The following is an 11,259-nucleotide window of genomic DNA, read 5'->3' on the forward strand; positions in this document are numbered from 1 at the left end:
AAATCAAAAATAAAAGTATTAAGATATTTATCATTCACTGGAATTCGGAATTGCTAATTAAAGACCCTCTTCTCTTCCAGATGTTTATATTTTGGTTTTAAATGTTATAAATTTATTACTTTTTAATCGTAAATGCGTTTATTCTGTACTTTAAGGAGTTTCAATGTTATAAGTAATTATGTGTATATGCTGTTATATGTTATAAGTAATTATGTGTATATGTTTGCGAAATTTCATTAAAATCGGAGATGGTAAATCCGAAAATTGCTATTTTCTGTCCGTTTTGATATTGATTCTCCCTGAAGTAACAACGACGTGGTTCACTACGTACGGAAATAATCAATTAGTTATACCCTACACCACTACCCACTAAAATATTTTCAAAATGAGTATCGTAGGAAATGTAGTTATTTCATACATTACTTGGTAATGAGTTGTTGTTATCAATAACATAAATTGTTTTTTTTTAATAGAATCTTTTGCCAATTGTCTATTGCGTATGTCTAATAAGGAACTAGTTAGTGTTTCTAACCCTAGTCGATTTTGGTATTTTTTTCAAGAAATTTTGATATTTACATATTTGTAAATATCATTTGTGACACCATTCCAGATATAATGATAAATTAACTTTTAAATGGGACATTGAGTAAGAGAATAGACTAGCTAATTTAAAGCAGATTTGTAACCAGTTATTTTTTGGTCATCGTCGAACAAAAATAAGTAGTTATTCACCAAAAAAGTAACTACTTACACCTTTCCCCAATATTACTTGCCTACGTACCGGGTATGTAAAGATTTTGCTGGGTATATTCTATACCCACCTCAAAGTATACCAATTGGCTCAGAATCACTTTCTGAATGAAATTTAAAAAAAATAAAATACAAAATTTAGAGGATAACTAACCGTTTTTGGCCTTGGATAATAACTAGTTTTGTCATTCGAATAGAAACTATTTGATTAATCGAGGAGAAATTTTTCCTTAAACGAATAAAAACTTTTCAATTAAGAATAAAGAAAAATTCGAAAATTTTTTGTCGAATATTCGAATGAAATTTTAATGTTATTTTTTACCCATATTTTATTATAATTTTGAATAAAGAATTTCATTATTTTTTTGTAAATCGAATACTAAATCAAAAGATCTGTTATTATTGAAACCAATATTTTACTACTTTTTGCAATTTATAAAAATGTATATTTTGCAATGTTAAAAGTAGAATTCTCCCCGTCCTATAGTGGTTCTATAGATTTTTAAAATGCTTGCAATAAGTAAAGCAGGTAATTTCTTAAGCTAGGCATACATTATACAACCGCTGATACAATGTGAGAATGTTGTTTACGAAATTGTAAAGTGTGTAAGATTGTTTTAAGAAATTGTGAATTGGTTGTACGAAAGATTAAAATATTTTTATTTCTGCAAGTTTTTCAAACGAAACATAAAAATTATTGTAGTACAACATTATTCTATTTTGTGGTGACCGCAGAGCAAAAGACATTGTGTGTGCGTAAAAAACAAAAAAAAAAACAAAATACAGATTAAATGCGTGTTTTTAGTTTTTAAACTATTAAAATTTTTATTTATTATAAAAAATAAGAAAAATTGTAAAATTAAATTGCAATTAAAACCTAGACAGATATTTGTTCAAAATTTCAATCCTCTAGCTAGGCGGATAGATTGCGTTTTTGAATCTTTTAAGGACCAAATATATCGATGTGTTATAAACGGAGTCACAAATACAATATACCCCCGTTCTTTTTGATGGTGGGTATAAAACATGTTAAATAGCTGATGAAATGCACACATATTGTTATAAAAAATGAAGCATTTTAGGAAAAAAAAGCATTTGTAACCAGGGCAAGGATATCTAAGCAAATGCATGTTTGTAGTCAGTAAATCAAAATAACTTTTAACTAGCTTTCTTTTCGAATCAAAGAATTTGCTACAAAATGGCATAGATTTGATGTTGCATATTTTTGCATTTTTTTCTTATAAATGCACAAATTGCATATTTTGCTTTAAATTGCATATATTTTGCATATTTCAAACATTTTTATAGCATATTTTAAAAATTTTTATAATTTTTCTAAAACAAGTTGTTTTGTTTCTCTGTATTTCATATTTTACAACAAATTTTATTTACATATTTAGAATTTTTTTAAATAAATTTTAACGCATTTTGATTTAACAACAAAATACTAGGTTCTATGAAATAAAATTTTACATAGATTTATTAAATTTTTAAAACCACAATAGTGTGGAAAATATTTTGAGTTTGTGATGCTAATTGTAACGTCCAAAAAATTGGTCCTTAAAGTATCGGTTCAGTATCCATATAAAAAGATAACTTGATGAAATTTTGTTCTTAAAATAAAATTCGGTAAAAATATAATTTATACAAAAATAAATTCATTAACCAAATTTTAGTAGAATTGCTATCAAGCTTTCAAGTTTCAGAAATTAAATACATACACTATGTGTTTAAAGTTTCTTAGTCTTTATATTTGCCATTCTAGAGATCGTGGTCCCGTTAAAGTGCTATTATAGTACATAAAGCAGTCTTTAAAAACCTGTATTTTTTGGTGCATGTTTTTCACATTTTTAATGCATTTCCCATTTTATAGTACATATTATAAGTGCATTTTTTTTTTAATTTTTAATGCATGAAAATCCTTGCCCTGTTTATAACAAAAATAATATTGATAAAGCAAATCAAAAAATGACTACTTAAAACAATAATTTTATCTTCTTCCGAATTCATTATTTTAATATTTTTGTTGATTGTTCTTACTTATAACTTAGGTTTAATTGGCCAATAACACTCAGTTAAACTAAGATAACACAAACCATAGGTTTACACAATGAATGTAATTAGTTTTATCGGAAAAAACCCGCCCTAAGTAATTAAAATAGAAAGAGTAGTATACTACATGCAAATACTCTGACTTTTACTATAAACTAGATTAGAGTTTATTGATTAGTTAAGTTCTTATCAGTAATTTGAGGAGTAATTCAATATTGCCCTCAGATAAATTTTTTAGGCAAATAGTGGGTTGCATGGATCCAAAATTTTTTTGTACTTGTATCCCGTAAAGATGAACATTCATCAGTATGTGTGTAATGTTGAGTTGGATATTGCATGAGGAGTAAAGTGGCTGTGAAGATTTATCCAAAAAATGTTTATATGTTAGTTTGGTATGCCCAATTCTCATCCGAGAAATTATATTTACAACGTTTCTTGGGAAAGATTTTAGGTATTTTGCTTGGACTCCCAAAGGACTTGTGACTTTGTACGGGTGTCGATAATTTTATTAATTCTTGTGCTGTTGAGTGTTCTAGTTACTTCTTCGAAGAGGATTTTATTTGGATATACTATAACACAGTGAGACAAAATCAACGAAGATTAAAATACCTGGGAAGTGATACGTTCAAACTAAGCCGTGGAGATCAACCAAATTCACCGAAAAATATTTATTGTTATCCTAGAAGTTTTTTAAATTAAAATTTTTTTCCTATCGGTCCATAATTGATTATAGCTCTCATACAAGGTCCCTTTTGGAAAAACACTTTAAGGCACATAACTCATTACCAAATAGATATACCCATAAAATATTTGGCAAAAATACTACTTTTGTACACATAAACGTTATTTCAAACGATCAGTCCATCTTTGGTCATAGCTCCCATACAAGGTTCCCTCCCGAATATCAGAGAAAACGCACATAACTCATAACCAAATATTGATATCCATAAAATTAGCAAAAATATTGCTCTTATATACATAAATTCACTATAAAATTGTTTTATGATCGGTCCATATTTGGTCACAGCTCTCATACTAGGTCCTGAAAATCACTTAGACTTGCAATATTTATTACCAAATAATGAAATATATATACATTTACGAAAATCTCTTAAAAGTACATTACTCATTATCAAATATAGCTATTGATACAAAATTTGGCACAAATATTAGTTTTGTATACAAAAATTCTATTTCAAGATTTTTTTCATACAAGGTTCCCTTCAGAAAAACATTTAAACACACATTACTTGTTACTAAATCACGATACAAAATTTGACTGAAATATAGATTTTATGTACGGAAATTTAGCTTATAGAATCTTTTACAGCCATATTAACGCTTTAATTGTATTTAACTAATTGTATTTTCAATTTATGTAGAACAAAATTATATATGTATTTTGAAAATCCTTAAATCTTTCATACATTCAAATTACTTAACATCGCTAAGCGCTATAAAAATATAAAGAAAAAGGCGTTTGTAATGTTAAATAAATCTTGGAATTGTAATAGATTTAAATCTTTGAATTTTTCTATTTAAGACATGAGAAAACTTATTTCTACAAATACTTGATAAATTAGAAATGTATTAATATAAAAGTAGCTTTTCGAGTGTATTTAAGATTCGGCCCAGCTCATTAAAAACAAAGTTGTGTTTTACGCATGAATAAACATAGGTTTCTAGTCAGTTAATAAATGTTACTGTTCCAATATAAAATACTTTCATAAAACATCTCCAAACTTAGACAACAATGCAAAACTATAATAAGAAATATGTTTGCTGGTGAAACTCACACATATCTCTCCAAGTTACTTAAACGTTATATATGTCATTATAAAGGTCTCAGCTTCTGGTTTCTAAATCCGTGGAGAAACTTTAAATCAAAATTCAACTATATTTTTGACTCATAAGTGCTTAAAAGTACGAAAACCCGGTTTTTTATCCGTAACTCAAGATTTTGGAGGTGTTTGGCAAATTTTAAAAACATTCTTATTCTACTCGGATCCACCTTTCAGAAAAATAGTATCACTTCCCAGGTATTTATTTTTGTAAATTTTGCAATTTATTTGTAAGTAAGTAGTAAAATGCGGTCTTCAATTGAAGGCATACTAGTTTCGGTTAAAGTGCTCTTTATTGGGTTGCTGCATGAGAGGATGCTGAAATACTCTTTAAAATAACAACATCCATAAATAGAAGAGTAAAATCGATTTTAGAGAATTAACATTTTTGATATATGAATCGTAAAGTTTTTTAATGTTAGAAATTTAATAATAGTAAGTCTGGAGATTAAATTTTATCTAAGTTGAAGGAGGTGCTCTTACTCCCAAAATTTTGATATGAATGACTTGTTTAATAGTTAAGTTTTTATTTGTATTGTCAGAGAAGCTGCAAATGTGCTTTTTGCAAATTTATCAACTGTAATTTGGCTCCAGATATCATATACCGGTGTGCAGTGGGTATGTGGAAGAGTTTTGGTTATTGATTCTAACTTTAAATATGCGGTTAGTTATAACAAATTTATTTGTTGAAGTATTACATGAAATTTGAATTTTGCAAAATATTTTACTTATTTCCAAACTATTGAAACTCAATGCATATCTAATATTATGTTTTGGGAACTAATAAAGTGCTCTAATTTAGCAGATTTTAAAAGTTTTTTACTAGTTGGTAGCCCTTTTTTCTCACTACAGAGATGTAAACAAATAGTAGTCGATATACATTGATATATGTTAATGGGAGGCTTCAAAGTACTTTCCCATGATACCGATATCGATTATATATTAAAATTTGGGGGCCCACAGTTCCTAGAAAAAATATTATTCTGTAGGGTAAAGAAATGTATTAAAATCACCTTCCATTTCCATTCCTGCCGGAAAAGAATTTATATTACAGTTTTATTTATTTATACATAATTCTATATAAAGTCGTCAATTATGTCTTTATTTTTATATGTAACTTCTCTTTAGATTAGAATTCTCCTTTATTCTATTGTTTACATTTGTATGTTTGATTATGATTATTAATAAGGTAAGTATTACAAGTATGGAGTACATTCGTCATTAATGTAATAATAGTGGCAGCATTGTCAAAGAAGAGCCCCAAAGTATAAAGAGATGTCAAATTTGACAGTTTAAAAATAGTAAATCAATTTTTTTGGAATGGACCCGGTAGAAAGAGAAAAAGGGTCTAATACAGACAGTAATACAGACGTTTTGTAAACAAAACAAGAAAGCAAAAGATAATAAACTAAATGAAAACAAATTCGTGAAAAATTTTAATTTTATATATATACAGTGTCTCTCATAAGTATTCGAATTTAGGTATAATATAAAAAGAAACTGAATTTAATAAGATATTTTGTATGCTAAATGAATAAATTAATTTGTTAAATTCTCTAGACAGTCCTTAGCTTTGATATCACGCTTTTTAAAACATTAAAAATTCACATTTACTATATTATACGAAACACAAAAATTAGAATCGAATGTCTTTTTTTACTAAAAATTGTTTTAAGGGGTAACTATCAACCGAATGGATATATTTTTGGACCATTTGGTCCACAATTTTGGGAGATTTTCATACAATATCATTAAAATTACGATTTTTGACCATATTTGGCATTTTTTCTCTTTTTCAAGAGATAAAACCAAAATTTTATATTGGGATTTAATAGATTCCTTCAGGTATCTAAAAATAATAATCTTTGGATTTGTTTTTAAGCATTCCATGATATATTTTTGGTATCGTTCTTCTGTTTCGAATTGAATTATGTGGATCTTAAGTCTCTTTTCGTACCACTAGGATCGACATTTTCCAACAAAGTTGGCTGGTATATATAATTGTAGATATTAGCATTAATATATTTTAAATTTTCAAGACATCGTAGCGGTGTACAACTACAAAACATGCCTTAACAAAACGTCATCCTATACAGTAGATTTTAGTTTTTACTACTCATAACATTCACGATTATGTTGCCCATTACAACAACACTGTATGTAAAAAATTTTGGGCTTATTTTGATCATAGTAGATAATATTTAAACAGATATCAATATTATTGAGTTAGACCATAATGATATGGTGACATTCATTGGTTATAAAAATAATGATTCCACTATATTGAATGGCGTTTCTTCGGGGCATGCTTTGGAGTTATATACTTCCACAATATATTGAAAACTTAAAATGTGTAACAGCTGATATCTAAAACAATATATAGAAGACAAGTTTCCCCGAAATTTTTTGACCCTAGTATTATAAAAATGGACTTGAGTTCCAATAAATTGAATTAGCGATAGAAGAATGATTCCAATAATATATCTTGGAACGTTTAAATAAAGATTCTTGTAATAAAAATATTATTTTCAGATACCCCAAGGGGTATATTAAATCCCAATAACAAATTATGGTTTTATCTCTGGGAAAAAGGAGAAAAAAATACAAATATTGCCAAAAACCACCATTTTAATGATATTACATAAAAAGATAGTACAAATGCCCCAAAATTGTGGACCAAATGGTCCAAAATATATCCATTCGGTTGATAGTTACCGCTTAAAACATTTTTTAGCAAAAACATCATTCGATTCTAATTTTTGTGTTTCGTATATATATAGTCAAATATGAAATACAGAAAAAATTTGTAGACTTTTGTGAGGTAATTTTATAGACTTTTTATACCCTACGCCACTATAGTGGGGAGGGTATTATAAATTTGTGCTGATGTTTGTAACATACAATACCAATACCCACCTTAAAGTATACCGATCGATTCAGAATCATTTTTTGAGTCGATTAAGACATGTCCGTCCGTCCGTCTGTCCGGCTGGCAAGGTACAGGCCGCAATTTTCAAGATAATTTGATGTAATTTGGACCAGGCATGTTTTTTGGCACAGGGACGAAGCCTATTGAAAATGGTTGAAATCGGTCCATTATTTCACCTAGCCCCCATACAACCGTACCTCCCAATTTGAACTTTTTATGCCATAATTACGTCAAATATTCTGCTATCTCTTTAAAAATTGGCACAAATAAGTTTTATATAAGTATAAATGACGCTGCAGATTTTCGTAAGGATCGGCCTATATTTGACCCTAGCCCCCATACAAACCCCCCTTCAAAAAATGACTTAAACGTCTAAAATTGACTTGTAACCATTTGTATCGCAATGAAACTCAACAAAACTAACTGTTATTTAGAAATATATCCTTTTCCCAAATTAACCGAGGATCGGCCCATATTTGACCTATATAAAGCCTCATTTAGAAATTTTAGTTTTTTATTAATAAATTGCTTAAATATTTTAGAATTATTGGTAATATTCAACATAAAACATTCTTTATAAAAAATAAAAATTTTATAAAAAGTAAAAATTTTAAAAATATACTCATGGTGTAGGGTATTATATGGTCGGCCATGCCCGACTATACTTTCCTACTTGTTTTAAATAAAGCTAAATTAATTTAAGTAAATGTGAATTTTTAAAGTTTTAAAAAGCTTTATATTAAAGCTAAGGACTGTCTAAAGAATTTAACAAATTAATTTATTATTTTTGCATACAAAATATGCGGAGATTCACCTTGAGACTCCGCTGACAAAAGGAGTCTCAAAAACATTGTTTACTTTTGTACAAACCAAAATAAACAAACACAAGGACCTGGAGCAGGAGCTGAAAGCCAATCCAGATCTAGAAGTGGTAGTACCTTCTTGATCTTAAAAGCAATAGCACGACGTATTACTTCCAAGTTAAGGGGTGCTATACCCAGCCTGGAGTGCAAGCCTACGCAAGATTGCACTCTAGGAGAGATTATCAAACGCACCCTTTAAATCCACAAATATGCCCAAGACATATTTGTCCGTAGAGTTGCTCACCGTACTGCAAACATGCTGGCAAGTGTCCAGAACACTCACGCCCTCCTTAAAGCCGAACTGAAACTCAGAAGAAGTCGGCCCGGCGATCTCCTTTAGCCAAAACAACATCATCCTTTCAAGCATTTTTCCATGTACTGGAAGGAGACAGATGCCCCGACAAGAGCGAGGATTCTGAACCTAGTCTTACAACGTCGGCCCAGCAAAGTGTCATTAGTGTGACACATCCACACTAATGACACCGACCTGGTCATACCGACCTGGTCACCTATCGTCAGTATCCTAAAGTTATCAATCGGCTTCTCTGAGGCCACCGACCGAAAATTCCCTGCGTATGAATCCCAGTCAATATTCCTATTCCTTCAGGTTCGAGCCTGGTCTGTTCTAACCTTACGTTCTCTGCAAGTGACCGTAAACTCAATGAGCCTATCGTCACGAACACTCCATTCATTACACACCTAAAGTCAAATGCTGTCATAGCTGCACCATTGGCAGCTGTAACGTCTATGTCACTGGTATTCATAGGACCGTCAAAAGTGTACAGGTCACTCGGCTCATTCACCTCCATGACGCACTTGGTAACCATCCATTCACGCTAACCAGGATCACCCTACCGAAACTACCTTAAACGGAGATACTAATGCCTAACTGGCTGCTACACAAAACTGTACAGTCTAAGTCACTGTCACACACTATAATGGCCGCATTCCCCCCATTCTTAGAGCATTGTATTACCGACTACAGTGCCTTGCTATCTTCCGATCTGAGGTATGAACCTGATGACACTGCCTTACCGACTTCCGGTTTAGCCGGGTCACACACCTTGCCACCGGTCTGGCAACACCACAAATATCTGGCCGGTGTAAGACATTTGAGATGGAGATTCACCTTGAGACTCCGCTGACAAAAGGAGTCTCAAAAACTTTGTTTACTTTTGTACAAACAAAAATAAACAAACACAAGGATTTGACGTGGTCCTCCAACCACGTCAGGAGCAGAAAGACAATCCCGATATAAAAATAAACTGAATTTAATAACATATTTTGTATGCTAAATGAATAAATAAATTTGTTAAATCCTCTAAACAGTCCTTAGCTTTTATCACGCTTCTTAAAACATTAAAAAAAATTCACATTTACTTAAATTAATTTAGCCTTATTTAAAAATAGTTCATAAAATTACCTCACAAAAGTATACGCATTTTTTCTGTATTTAAACCGAATAATTTCTATCAATTAACCGATTAAGAAAAACTCACTATTTAGCAGTAAAATTCTACAAAATTTTATATTTTTATAACAATTTTTCTTCTTTTCTTAATCAATTTTCTATAATAAAGAAAATTTATTTGATGATTTTTGAACAATATCTTTAAAATTACGATTTTTGACCATATTTGGCATTTTTTCTCTTTTTCAAGAGATAAAACCAAAATTTTATATTGGGATTTAATAGATTCCTTCAGGTATCTAAAAATAATAATCTTTGTTATAAGGATTTGTTTTTAAGCATTCCATGATATATTTTTGGTATCGTTCTTCTGTTTCGAATTGAATTATGTGGATCTTAAGTCTCTTTTCGTACCACTAGGATCGATATTTTCCAACAAAGTTGGCTGGTATATATAATAGCATTAATATATTTTAAATTTTCAAGACATCGTAGCGGTGTACAACTACAAAACATGCCTTAACAAAACGTCATCCTATACAGTAGATTTTAGTTTTTACTACTCATAACATTCACGATTATGTTGCCCATTACAACAACACTGTATGTAAAAAATTTTGGGCTTATTTTGATCATAGTAGATAATATTTAAACAGATATCAATATTATTGAGTTAGACATATACGATATGGTGACATTCATTGGTTATAAAAATAATGATTCCACTATATTGAATGGCGTTTCTTCGAGGCATGCTTTGGAGTTATATACTTCCACAATATATTGAAAACTTAAAATGTGTAACAGCTGATATCTAAAACAATATATAGAAGACAAGTTTCCCCGAAATTTTTTGACCCTAGTATTATAAAAATGGACTTGAGTTCCAATAAATTGAATTAGCGATAGAAGAATGATTCCAATAATATATCTTGGAATGTTTAAATAAAGATTTTTGTAATAAAAAATATTGTTTTCAGATACCCCAAGGGGTATATTAAATCCCAATAACAAATTATGGTTTTATCTCTGGGAAAAAGGAGAAAAAAATACAAATATTGCCAAAAACCACCATTTTAATGATTTTACATAAAAAGATAGTACAAATGCCCCAAAATTGTGGACCAAATGGTCCAAAAATATATCCATTCGGTTGATAGTTACCGCTTAAAATATTTTTTAGCAAAAACATCATTCGATTCTAATTTTTGTGTTTCGTATAATATAGTCAAATATGAAATACAGAAAAAATTTGTATACTTTTGTGAGGTAATTTTATGGACTTTTTTTAAATAAAGCTAAATAAATTTAAGTAAATGTGAATTTTTAAAGTTTTAAAAAGCTTTATATTAAAGCTAAGGACTGTCTAAAGAATTTAACAAATTAATTTATTATTTTTGCATACAAAATATG

Source organism: Lucilia cuprina, chromosome X, assembly GCF_022045245.1.
Source record: "Lucilia cuprina isolate Lc7/37 chromosome X, ASM2204524v1, whole genome shotgun sequence".
Classification (NCBI taxonomy): domain Eukaryota; kingdom Metazoa; phylum Arthropoda; class Insecta; order Diptera; family Calliphoridae; genus Lucilia; species Lucilia cuprina.